The 12,714-nt window shown below is 36.8% G+C and overlaps 1 pseudogene; it reads left to right on the top strand.

Moving 5' to 3' along the window:
• The first annotated feature begins 10,010 nt into the window (after window positions 1-10,010).
• On the top strand, window positions 10,011-10,109 carry LOC132305615 (small nucleolar RNA R71; annotated as a pseudogene).
• The last annotated feature ends 2,605 nt before the right edge of the window (window positions 10,110-12,714 follow it).

Below are 12,714 nucleotides of genomic sequence, written 5' to 3'. Positions count from 1 at the left end.
CTTGAAAGCTACACGACATCCAAGGAATGCTAGGCGTCACGAACCAAGTCTTTGTACCTAAAATATATCCCAGTATCGTAGGGGTGAGTAACATAAAGCTACTTGTAGGAGATGAGCATGCATCAACCTAGCATTTTACAAATTTATCACCTTAAGGTGAAATATGTTAAAGGGGCTCATGCCACCTAACGTCTATGTCCAAGTGAGACTCAGGGAGCATCCTAAGCTACCTTAGAGTCTAAGCAACAAGAATCATGATATACATACGTGTATGAAACGAATCATGGTTGGGATAATCCAAAGAACACGACAAGAAGGATGCTTGAGCATAGATTAACATAAATTGCATTTTCTATACAATTGAACTAGGTCTAGAGTAATCCATACAACATAACAAAAGCATATTTGAATACAAGTTAACAAGAATCACATTATCCATGCAATTCAATAACAAAAGAGCATGTTATACAATGCAACAAGGTTTAAGTTCTCAAAGCCATCAACTTAGAATCTAAAGCACAAAATAACAGTAGTGGTTCATGCCACCTAACGTCTATGTTATAAATGAATCAATAGGATCAATCCTAAGCTTTATTAGAACGTCAAAACACGATTTTCAATATCGATGCAATTTAACCAACATTGGAACTTCCAATACAACGCATAAAGCACAATTTCGCAAAGTTAACATCCTGTAACTTAAAATGGAACGACAAATAAGAAACAACAAGTTACAACATCATCTAGTTATCAACTTGAAAATGAAATGCGAAATCAAACAAAGTGGATACTCGGACGTCACGCCGGATCAAATCGACAACATAGTTACTTTAGGGCTACTAGCTCATGGGTAACCTCCCTATGTGCGCACTAGACTATATAGAGGGACTATCCCCCGTACTAGAACCACGTCCTACCATAGCCAAACAACGACATCCCCAAGTTTCCAAAATCAACAAGTTGTGCAACAACGCATATATCAACAGAAATATGTAAGATAATCAACTATCTACCAAGCACAACCAAATTTAGAAACCTATACAATACATGCTCTAAGTCTACAAATAATATGATATGATGAATGTCGAATCTTCAGTGTGCGATTCATTACACGCTATGCATGAATGATGTTAAATACGAAATGTGCAAATCATTACACAAGGCAACAATATATTCAATAAGGAAAACATATTCTCTTGAGTATAAACATAGCAACTATGTTATCCAATGCTCAAAACATAACCAAATGAATATACAACAAGTCCATGTCCAGGATTTTGATATAGAAACGACTTTCAAACACAATTAAATCCATGGCTCAATTCGATAGAATTTAATTAAATAAAAATAATTAAATTCCCTAGATTCTAATTCAATTGCAAATAACCTCAAATTAATACATATTAAAGAACATGGCATGGTCATCACCTATATCCATTGTAAAACTCAATTAAGTTATTGGAACAACAAAGTAGAACTCTAATTAAATCATGCTAATTTAATTACCAAGGTTCTAAAGCAACTTCAAATGGTCCACAATTAATATATACTAGTAAACAAGTCATGGCCAATACAAATATCAAGTTAAAATCTTAATTAAGCTAATGGGACCACAAAATAGATTTTAATTAATTCTTTTAATTAAAATCTCTAGATTTTCAATCTTAACCAAATGCTCTCAATTTAACATATCTTAGAGAACATGCCAAGGACTAATGTAATATCACATTACAAGCTTATTTCATGCAAGTTATACCTATGTAAATTAAACTTTCACTAAAGTTAAATATAAAATAAATGTTGCAATTCTCATACAATTAATCCCAATTTAATATATGTGAACAATCACACCAAAGCTTAATTTTCTAGCATGCCATAATTCAATTCCAAGTTGTAGATCACCATGAGGATTAAATCTTAAACATGAAATTTAATTAAATAAAAGGTTTCAAAACCTAACCGAATATTCTAAATCAAATATATGTGAAGCTATATGGCATGTAAATCAAGAATATCAAGTCGGAATTCAAATAGAGTGAATAGTGCACTCGGGGCAAATTAATTAATTAAATTAATTAATAATTACTAATTTTCAAAACAGCTCCAATTACTTTCAAATTCAACTATGTTGGAAAGCATGCTAAGGCCTAATTTAATATGCTAACACGTATTAATTTCAAACTAGTTAAGGCCATGTGAATTAATCTTTCACCTAAGATAAATATTAAATAAAATCTTTAATACTTATTCAAATGTTTCAATTTTAATACACGACAATGAGCATATAAAGGGGCAATATAAAATTATGCTATATGTTTAAACCAAGTCATGAGCAACCGGGAAAATTAGATCCCGTACAGGAAAAATAAATAATAAAATCTCTAGATTTTATATTTAATCATGCAAACAAGTAGTATAAGCATCACAAGCATGCTATATAACAAGAATTTAAACCTAGAACATCCCCTACCTCAATTTGAGATGAAAATCCCAAAGGCCCACCAAAATAAAAGTGCTCCGAATTCAACGATACGGAGAGGTTTTGTCGGGGACAACACCGTGAACAAGAATCCGCAAGAAGCCCCATGAAAATCTCAACTTGACTCCAAACCTGAACTCAAAAAATCGTCGGAAATGAATTCTAATAAGGGCAAAAGGTAGAGCACGTCGAGGGAAGCAATAAATGCTAAGGCCGAAGGATTTCTACCAAGGAAATCAAGTGGAGGAGAAGAAAGAGTGAAGGCAGCCCCTTGGGCTCCCATGGCTGCCAGCCAAGGGGAGGAAGAAGGTCTGAAAATCTGATTTTAAAAATTAGGGCAACCTATTTATAGAAATCTCAAAAAGTGCTTCGAAAGGGCCCCGCCGGGTCCGGAGAAGTGGATTTTGAGCAAACGCGCTCAAACGGCAAAACTCCATGAACAAAAAAAGATTTAAAATAAGAAAATATGAACAACGGAAGAAACGGCGTCAAAAACTGAGTCCCGAGTAGAGAGTTATGCCCCGAACAAGTTCCGTAGCAACCGGGTCCAGAAACTCTGAAACTAGGGAAATATGATAAGAAGGAAATTCCAAGAGTCCATGACTCGACGAAATGTGAAAATGAATCCCGTATGAGGATCCAGGCTCCAGACGAGGCATTTTGCAATAACTTTTGTTAATTGCACAATGGCCCCTACAAGAAGGGTTAACTGAGAAACCGCCCCAGAATGAAAATATCTTCCAAAAGATATTTTCTTAGATACCCCTGAAATAAAATATCTTCAAAAGATATTTACGAAAAACACCCTAAGAAAAGAAAAAGATTATGAAGAATTGTGCATCTACGCCCCTATGGACACCAGGAGCAACTAGAGTACTTTCTTGCAAAAGTGAAGATACGTATTTCACGGAAACCACTCAAGATGAAGGAACGTGAAGTCAAGAAGTGAGGCTGTGCCAACAATGTGACAAACGGGGAAAAGATAGAATAGGGAAAAAGATGAAACAGGGAAAAGGACGAAAGGCGCATAGTGTCCGAAAAGTAAAAATGAGAAAATGACTTGGTCCTCAAAGGAAGTTGTGAATTCACATGAAAGAGTCTTAGAAACCAATTTTGAGCACTCGAGATGACACTAAACGACACGAAACAGAGCTCAGAAAAGAAAATTAAATGAAAAAAATTCATTCGTAAAATTTCAAGAAAAAGGAAAGGGAGGCAAATGACCGGGTCATTACATGGATGGTGTCCTCCAACCCTCAAGGGTAAACTCCATGGAAGAAATTGCTCCTCTTCTTGGTGGATGGAAGAACTCCAAGCTTTGTGTCTTTAGCCTCCTCCCTTATTTGCTTACTCACTAAGTATATGAAATTGTGCCCAAAATCTTCCTATCTAGCCTCCTTCTCAAAAAGGTGCCTCTTATTCCTTATATAAGTAGGTTAAAGTGTCACCCTAATGGTCTGGGCTCGCACTCCAACATTCCTCTAATGATTGGCTATGAGACAACTTTCAATAAGCTGGATTTTGTCCTTTTTTGCACTTGGGAAAGTTCGATTGATCGAACCTTGTCTTTGATCGATCGAACATGGCTGAGATCTATCGAATTAAGGCTGGATTGATCCTCTATGGCAGCGCCTTTTTGGGTAAGGACAAATCTAAGATATTTTTGAAATATTTTTAGGAAAGAGACAAAAGTGGTAGGCGTGGTGGTACAACTGGATAAGATGGAATTTTTTCGATCGATCTAAATAAAGTTGGATTGATCGAACTTTGTTAGATCTTTGGATAAGGACAAAATAGCTTAGATCCATCTTGAAGTGTTGAAATCGATTAATGTTGGATCGATCGAAGAAATTCCCTGATCGATTGAACTTGCTGAATTTCCACCCTTTGCTTCCTTTTGCTCCTACTTTGCTCATTTCTTTGATTTATCTCAAGATTGCTTCAATTATGCTCTTATTTGTCTGAGTTAGCTTATTTTAGGGATAAGTACCTGAAAATGGAAATTGATAGGGAAAAATATAAACCTACCCTACCCTCGATAAGATTGATTAGATTTCATTATCAAGGATAATGAAATCTGACGTGGTTCAATAGGTAAGAATAATCCTATTATAACTGGAGGAGGTCAAAAGGATTAAATCATATCCTGACAAATCTGGCAACAAATCTCTTATGATTTTGCACAAGCGGAAGATAAGATCAACCATCGACATCGGCGGAGCGATTTTGATTCCAATCAACAGCCATAAATAGGGCACCAAGCCATTAAAGAAGGGACGACGTAAAAAAAAAACTATTATTAATCCCTGCCTTCTTTTTAGACCTCCGTGAGTAATTTGATCGTTGGAGAGCTCTTGGCAGGCACCACACCGGTGCCGTCAAGGTTCATCGATCTTCTCCTCTCTTCCATGCAGGAAAACGGTATCGTATCGGACTGCGCGAATTTCAGCCTCAACAGTTGGCGCCGTCTGTGGGAACGATGATTCCCTTGAATCAATTAATTACCCGGGCTGAGTGAATCTCGTAATCCGTATCGTCGTACTATAAGGGATAGTAATTGAGTGTCCTGTATTACAAGGACCCGGGCTGAGTGAATCCCGTAATCCGTATCCCCGTACTATAAGGGATAGTAAATGAGTGTCATGTATTACAAGGACCCGAGCTGAGAGAATCCTGTAATCCGTATCCCCGTACTATAAGGGAATAGTAAATGAGTGTCCTGTATTACAAGGACCTGGGCTGAATGAATCCCGTCATCCATATCCCCGGACTATAGGGGATAAGTATCTTGTATTATCAGGACCCGGGCTGAATGAATCCTGTAATCCATATCCCTATAATATAAGGGATAATAAATGAATGTCCTGTACTACAAGGACCCAGGTTGGATGAATCCCGTAATTAATATCCCCTTAAAATAAGGGATAGTAAATAAAAATCCTTTATTAAAGAGGTGAGTTAAGTAAAACTCGTAAAGTTCAATTCCCTTACTAAAGGGACGAGCTGAGTAAAACTAGTAAAGTTCAATTCCCTTATTAAGGAGTGAAACTCATACAATTTATTCCCTTATCAAAGGAAGAATACTGTTCCCTCGGGTGCCAAAAAAAAAATTCCTGAGTTACTATTCACATGAATAATGCCCACGAGAATAGTACCCACGGGTACTGTTCACAGGGGTATTAAAAAAAAAAAAAATTCCTGAGTTATTATTCACGTGAATAGTGCCCGCAGGTACTGTTTATAAGGGTATTAAAAAAAAAGTTCCTGAGTTACTATTCACATGAATAGTACCCGCGGGTACTGTTCATAGGGGTTGGAAAAAAAATCCTGAGTTACTATTCACGTGAATAGTACCCGCAGGTACTGTTCACAGGGGTTGGAAAAATAAAAATAAATAAATAAATAAAATAAAATTTATTTATTACATTCCCAAAGCTAGACGTGCAAGCTTGGGAATGGGGGGCAACTGATAGGGAAAAATATAAACCTACCCTACCCTCGATAAGATTGATTAGATTTCACTATCACGGATAATGAAATCTGACGTGGTTCAACAGGTAAGAATAATCCTATTATAATTGGAGGAGGTCAAAAGGATTAAATCATATCCCGACAAATCTGGCAACAAATCTCCTATGATTTTGCACAAGCGGAAGATAAGATCAACCATCGGCATCAGCGGAACGATTTTGATTCCAATCGACAACCATAAATAGGGCACCAAGCCATTAAAGAAGGGACGACGTAAAAAAAAAAACTATTATTAATCCCTGCCCTCTTTTTAGACCTCCGTGACTAATTTGATTGTCGGAGAGCTCTTGGCAGGCACCACACCGGTGCCGTCAAGGTTCATCGATCTTCTCCTCTCTTCCTTGCAGGAAAACGGTATCGTATCGGACTGCGCGAATTTTAGCCTCAACAGAAATAACATGAAATCAATCTAAAGCGGGAAAATAAGATAGATAAAGGTTCTAGAATACCTAAGCTTAAGGGGTTTAAATGCGCACTTTTCAGTACTCATCACACCCCCAAACTTAAATATTGTTAGTCCTTAGCAATAAACTAGAATATAAAGGAATGAAATGAACAACTATACAAGTATGAACTAGAAAGCAATAAAAAGATAACGCCACTTTCGTAGGGAACACGATTGCACTTAACACATGCAACAAGGCTTTTAAACCCCTAGGTTACCCCTAGTAGACGAGTGAAGTCTCTTGAAGGTTTCCAGAAATGATACCCACAAACATTAAGCTCATTCTTTCAAAAGAGGCACCAATATTGCAAACAAGCATTGTGAGAAAACTACTTCAAGTATGCAATTTTTCAACCATTTCCAAGCAATCTCCCAAAATTTTAACATCAAGCAAACAAATATAGTCCTCCACAAATCAAGACAATGATCATGCAAATCAAAACAACTCTAAAATCATTTTTGAGTGGACTGGCATCAAGTATGTTGTTATCTTAGCCAACAAAGGAAATGATCACATCCTTACCCTCAAACTAGCACACAAATCTAGTACTGATCATCAAGACAAATAGTGGACCTTTTATTAAAGCTTTATTGTTCTAGGTGCACTTATTCTTTTCACTTAATTTTTTATTTTTTTAAATTTTTTTATATTAAAAATAATTAAAAATTAAAACTATTTTTGAATTTTGAAAAATTAAAATTTAAAAATAAAAAATTTAAAATTTAGAAATTTAAAATTTAAAATCAAAAATGTTTTTGGATTTTGTTTGGAAAATAAAAATAAAAATAAAATTAAAATTAAAAATGGAAAATTTGAAAATTTTTAATTTTTTCAAAAACAAAATAAAAATAAAATAAAATAAACAAAAATCAAAGTCAAAGTCAAAATGATGGATCAAAGAATAGAGATTGATCTCCCCAAGATCGATCTCAGAAAGACTTAGATCGATCGAACATGCAAATCTTGCAGAAATGTTTGAACGATGGGACAGAGAGGCCTTTGGATGCAGGTGGATGTAGGTTCAAAATTTTTCTAAGTGTGAAAACTGCAGATCGATCGAAGAGAAGGTTCGATCGATCTTGATAGACTCAGATCGATCTAAAATGAAAATCGATCGATGCACAGAGAGATGAAATATGCAGGTTTTCTTCGAATGATTGGACAAAGAGGTAATTGGATGCAGGTTGGATGCAGGTAGGAAGTTCGATCGATCTAATCTCCTTAGAGATCGATCGAACAGGAACAAAATGTCCATTTTCAACATGAAAGTGCATGCAATCCTAATCACAAGTCCCAGCAATACATATGAACCTAAAGCAAATATCTAGACTTCGCAAGAAATGAAATTTAAAATAGCAATGAGGGAGGAATAGGGTTGTGACACCCTACGAAATGCACTAGTCTTTAACGTCTCTAGCAAGACACTGGGCTCTTTTACCCTACAGGGTGATATGTGCTTTGAACTCCATCCAACAAATGGTTCTCTAAAGAACTTATTGGATTTAGCTCAAAAGAACTTGTTGGTCCTTTTTCAATGTGATCTTTGGGCTTTCATGCCCTTTTAAAACAAGATTTTGAAATTACATACTTTGGTTTCAAGGTTGAAGATGAACTTTTTGAAATTTTGGTTTCACACAAAAACTCTATTCCTTCACATTCATGGTCATGACATTTCTTTACAACATTCACTTCTTCATGCTTGCCAAATGAATTGGGGGTTAGATTGAAAATATTCAACTTCACCTTCATGTGGCCAAATAAAATTTTCATTATCCCCGTCCTACAATTAATGTTAGCATTTGTGGTTGCCAAGAAAGGACGGCCAAGGATAACCGGAATTTAGCTCTTAGGATTTAGAACCGGTTCCATGTTAATGACAATGAAATCAACGGGAAAGAAGAATTTATCAATCTTGATCAATACGTCCTCAATGATACCCCTGGGCTTTTTGATTGATCGGTCAACAAGTTGTAAAACTACCGACGTTGGTTTCAAGTCTCTTAAGCCTAATTTGACATATACCGAGTATGGAAGAAGGTTAACACTTGCTCCCAAATCAAGGAGAGCCTGATTAATGACATGGTCACCAATGATGCATGAAGTGGTAGGTGAACCGGGGTCCTTAAACTTTGGAAGAGTGTTATGTTACAAAATTTAGCTTACTTGCTCGGTTAAGACCACTTTTCTAGGTGCTTGGCTTTTGTTCTTTCTTTTTTGGGTGCATAAGTCTTTTAGGAAATTGGCATAAGCTGGAATTTGCTTAATTGCATCCAAAAGTGGAAGATTAACTTTCACTTGCCTAAACCCATCCATAATTTCATTAGTCTTGGCCTTTTGCTTGTTAATAGAAATGGATCCTTTTAAGGCATTCGAAAATGGAGCTTTTGGTTTTCAAAATTTTTCTTTGAAGTCTTTTCAACACAAGAGGTTTTGAAATCATTTCGCAAATCACTTTTCTTCAAATCACTTTTAAAATCGCTTTTCAACACATTCTCATTTGAAAGATCATGCATATGCAATTAAGGAGGAATATGATGTGAAACGGGACGAGTGTCAACTTGTGGTTGCACCGGTTCACTCTCTTCATTGGACATACCCACTTGGTTGTCCATAATCTTCCCACTTCTCAAGGTCGCATTGACATGCTCTATTGTGTGACCTTCCGATGAGGAATGAGTCTCCACAACGTATTGTTGCTTTGGTGGGGCATTCATAGGCATTTTTCCCTTCTCTCTCGCATTTAAAGTGCTAGCTATTTGCCCTACTTGGGTTTCTAGCTTTGCAATGGATTGAGAGTGAGAATGAAGCAATTGTGTGTTCGCCTCTAGAGTGCCTAAACCGGTCAAAACTTTCTCCTCAAAAGCGGGACTCCTAGAATTTCCTTGAGAATATGATTGATTGGGAAAATGAGAATTTGAGAATAGGTTTCCTTATGATTGATATGATTTATATCCTTGGGATCCTTGGCCTTGCATTGGAGGTGAAATGTACTTTCCTTGAAAACCACCTTGGGAAGGGTTTGAGCCTTCCCCTTGGTTTCTCCAAGAGAAATTCGAGTGATTCCTCCAACTAGGATTATAGTGATTGCCATAAGGATTGTTCCCTTGATTAACAAATGTTGCATCAACTTGTTCATGGTGCTCACTTTCACATGTCCATGGGGACAATTGGAAGTAGAATGTAAGACACTTGAACAAGTCATACATGATTCATTAGATACATGATGAGAATGGTTAGGGAAAGAAGATACTTGATTCGCCGAGTTTTGGTTGATTAATAATTGATCAAACCTTTGAGATAATGATTTTATCTCGGCGGTAATTTCATTAGAGTGATCAACTTGATGTAAGCCAACACTCTTCCTTCCACTTGAATTCCTACCATTCTTAGATGATAAAGATCGATGCAAAGAATTTTCACTCATGCTCTCATAAAGACACCACGCATTATCCTCATGCCTATCAATATAAGAGCCACCCATGGAAGCATCAACCATGCCCTTGTAATTGTCGGATAAACTTTCAAAAAAATATTGAACTAATTGCCATTTGGGCATGTCATGATGTGGACACTTCTTAAGCAATTCATTGAATCATTCCCATGCCTCATGAAATGTTTCCCCATCCCTATGTGAAAATTCCCTAATTGAAGTTCTCATGGCATTGGTCTTAGACACCGGATAGTACTTCTTCAAGAACTCTTATTGCATTTCTGCCCAATAAGTTATTGAAAAAGGCCTAAGATTGTTAAACCAATATTTTGCCTTATCTTTAAGGGTGAATGGAAGAAGTTTAAGCCTTAAGACCTCTTCCAGCATGTCCGTGTATCTTACGGTGGAACATACTTTAAGAAACTCATCCAAATGCTTGTAAGGTTCTTCACTTGGAAGTCCGTGATCAATGGCCACCTGGTTATGGCCAGAATATCCGTCTAAAAAGCAATAATAGCTCTGGCTTGCCAATCACTTTAAAATTTAATCAATGAATGGAAAAGGAAAATGATCTTTTCTAGTAGCGGAGTTGAGTTTTCGGTAATCAATACACACACGCCATCCAGTGGTGGTGCGTTATGGAACTAATTCTCCTTTAGTATTCTCAATTACTGTAATACCTATCTTCTTAGGTACTACCTGAGTAGGACTCACCCACTTGCTATTTGAGATGGGGTAGATTATTCCCGTATTTAGCAACTTCATAACTTCCTTCAAAACCACCTCATTTATATTATGATTCAATCTTCTTTGGAGTTCTTGAGATGTTCAAGAATCCTCCTCCAAATGAATCTAATGCATGCAAATTATGGGACTAATTCCTTTCAAGTTAGCCACACTCCACCTAATAGCCTCTTTATTTTGCTCGAGAACTTTTAAGAGACCACTTTCTTAGGAACTTGTAAGATTGGAAGCAATGATCACCGGGAGGGTGTCATTACTTAAGCTCATCCGGAAGTGCCTTAAGCTCAAGCTTAGGTGGAGACTCTAGGGAAGGAATAAGCGGACTACTAGAAAGTGGAGGAAGAGGCTCAATTCTAGATTTCCATGGAGGAAAATCTGTGATAGGAGTGGAATTGAGCAAAGAATTCACTTCAGCTACTGAAGATTCCATATCAAAATCTTCATAATTGAAATTATTCAGACAAGCTTCTAAAGGATCCTTGAATAAAATAGTTGGGAGTGATTCCTCCACCAACTCATCAATAACATCAAGAAAGAAGCATTCACTATCATCATGGGGATGATGAATAGCATTGAAGATGTTTAGCTTGACTTTCAAATTTCCAAAAGATAAATCCATGGCTCCAGTCCTACAGTTAATGCAAGCATTCGTTATGGCTAGAAAAGGATGCCCAAGAATAACTGGAATATACTTTTTGGAATCATGGACTGGTTCTATATCAAGAACTAAGAAATCGACTGGAAAGAAGAACTTATCCACTTTTATGAGTACATCTTCAACAATACCCCGTGGTTGTCTGACAGAACGGTCAGCAAGCTATAGAACAACCGACATAGGTTTTAACTCACCCAGACCTAACTTTTCATACACCGAGTAAGGAATAAGACTAACACTTAGTCCAGGATCAAGAAGTTCTCGCTCTATCACATTATTTCCAATGATGCAAGAAATTGTAGGAGCACCAGGATCTTTAACCTTTAGAGGAGTGTTATACTTAAGAATAGCATTGACTTGCTCGGTAACACAAATTTTCTTAGGAACTTGGCTTTTAGATTTTCTCTTGAGAGTGCACAAGTCCTTTAAAAATTTAGAGTAGGCTGGTATTTGCTTTATAGCATCAAGCGGAGGAAGATTGATTTTGACCTGTTTAAAGACCTCCATCATATCTTGAATTTTCACCCCTTGTTTACATAAGTGGGAGGGTTCCTTGAGACGTTCAGGATAAGGCGCTTTAGGCTCATAAGCTATCTCTAAATTAGGAGTAGATGAAAAAGGGACTCCACCTTCAACTCCTATGGTGGATTGTGGAATAGTATTTAAAGGAACATCTTTAGGATGTGGATTACGAATGATAGGAATAATGGGAATCCTAAGCCTCTACTTCTCTTCCTGTCCCTTTTAAACTTGATTATCAACCACTCTACCACTCCTCAATGTAGTAATAGCCTGAACTTGCTCATGATGAATACCTGAAGAATTAATTTCATCAATTATGTAAGTTTGCCTTTTCGGGTTGGCTACTGGCTGACTAGACAGTTTTCCATCCTCTCTTCGAGAGAGAGTACTCGCTTTTTGCCCAATTTGTGCCTCTAGCTTTGCTATGGCTTGTTAATGAGAATTAAAAAGTTGGGTATTGGCTTTTGTAGTTAGCTTTCCAAAAGCAGAATTTCTAGGAGGATATGGAAGATTAGGAGTTTGAGTGGCTTGATTCCTAAACTTAGGTGGACGATAGATACCAGATTGATTGAAAGAATTATTTTGTGGCATAGGATTGGATGAATTTTGATACTGTCCCTGAGATTGAGGAATAGTGGTTCCTTGACTTTGATTATGCCATAATAGATTGGGATGATCTTTCCAGCCAGAGTTATATGTAGAAGCATATGGATTATAAGTTAGTTTAGAGAATGCATCATTCATTTGCTCCTGTGGGATCTTAGATGATTGTCCCATCATAGGGCAAGTGTCAGCAAAATGAGAAGGATTAGCACAAATGGAACAAACTTCTTTTGGCAAGGCAGTTTGTGGATTAGCAATAGGAGCAAAACCATATGATAGAATTTGATCAAACCTACGGTTCAAT

This window comes from Cornus florida, unplaced genomic scaffold, assembly GCF_030987335.1.
Source record: "Cornus florida cultivar Cherokee Brave unplaced genomic scaffold, ASM3098733v1 CherokeeBrave_3.0.0_Hap2_Chr04, whole genome shotgun sequence".
In the NCBI taxonomy this organism is placed as follows: domain Eukaryota; kingdom Viridiplantae; phylum Streptophyta; class Magnoliopsida; order Cornales; family Cornaceae; genus Cornus; species Cornus florida.
The sequence above is the reverse complement of the archived record's forward strand: the minus strand, read 5'-3'. Positions and strand labels throughout refer to the sequence as shown.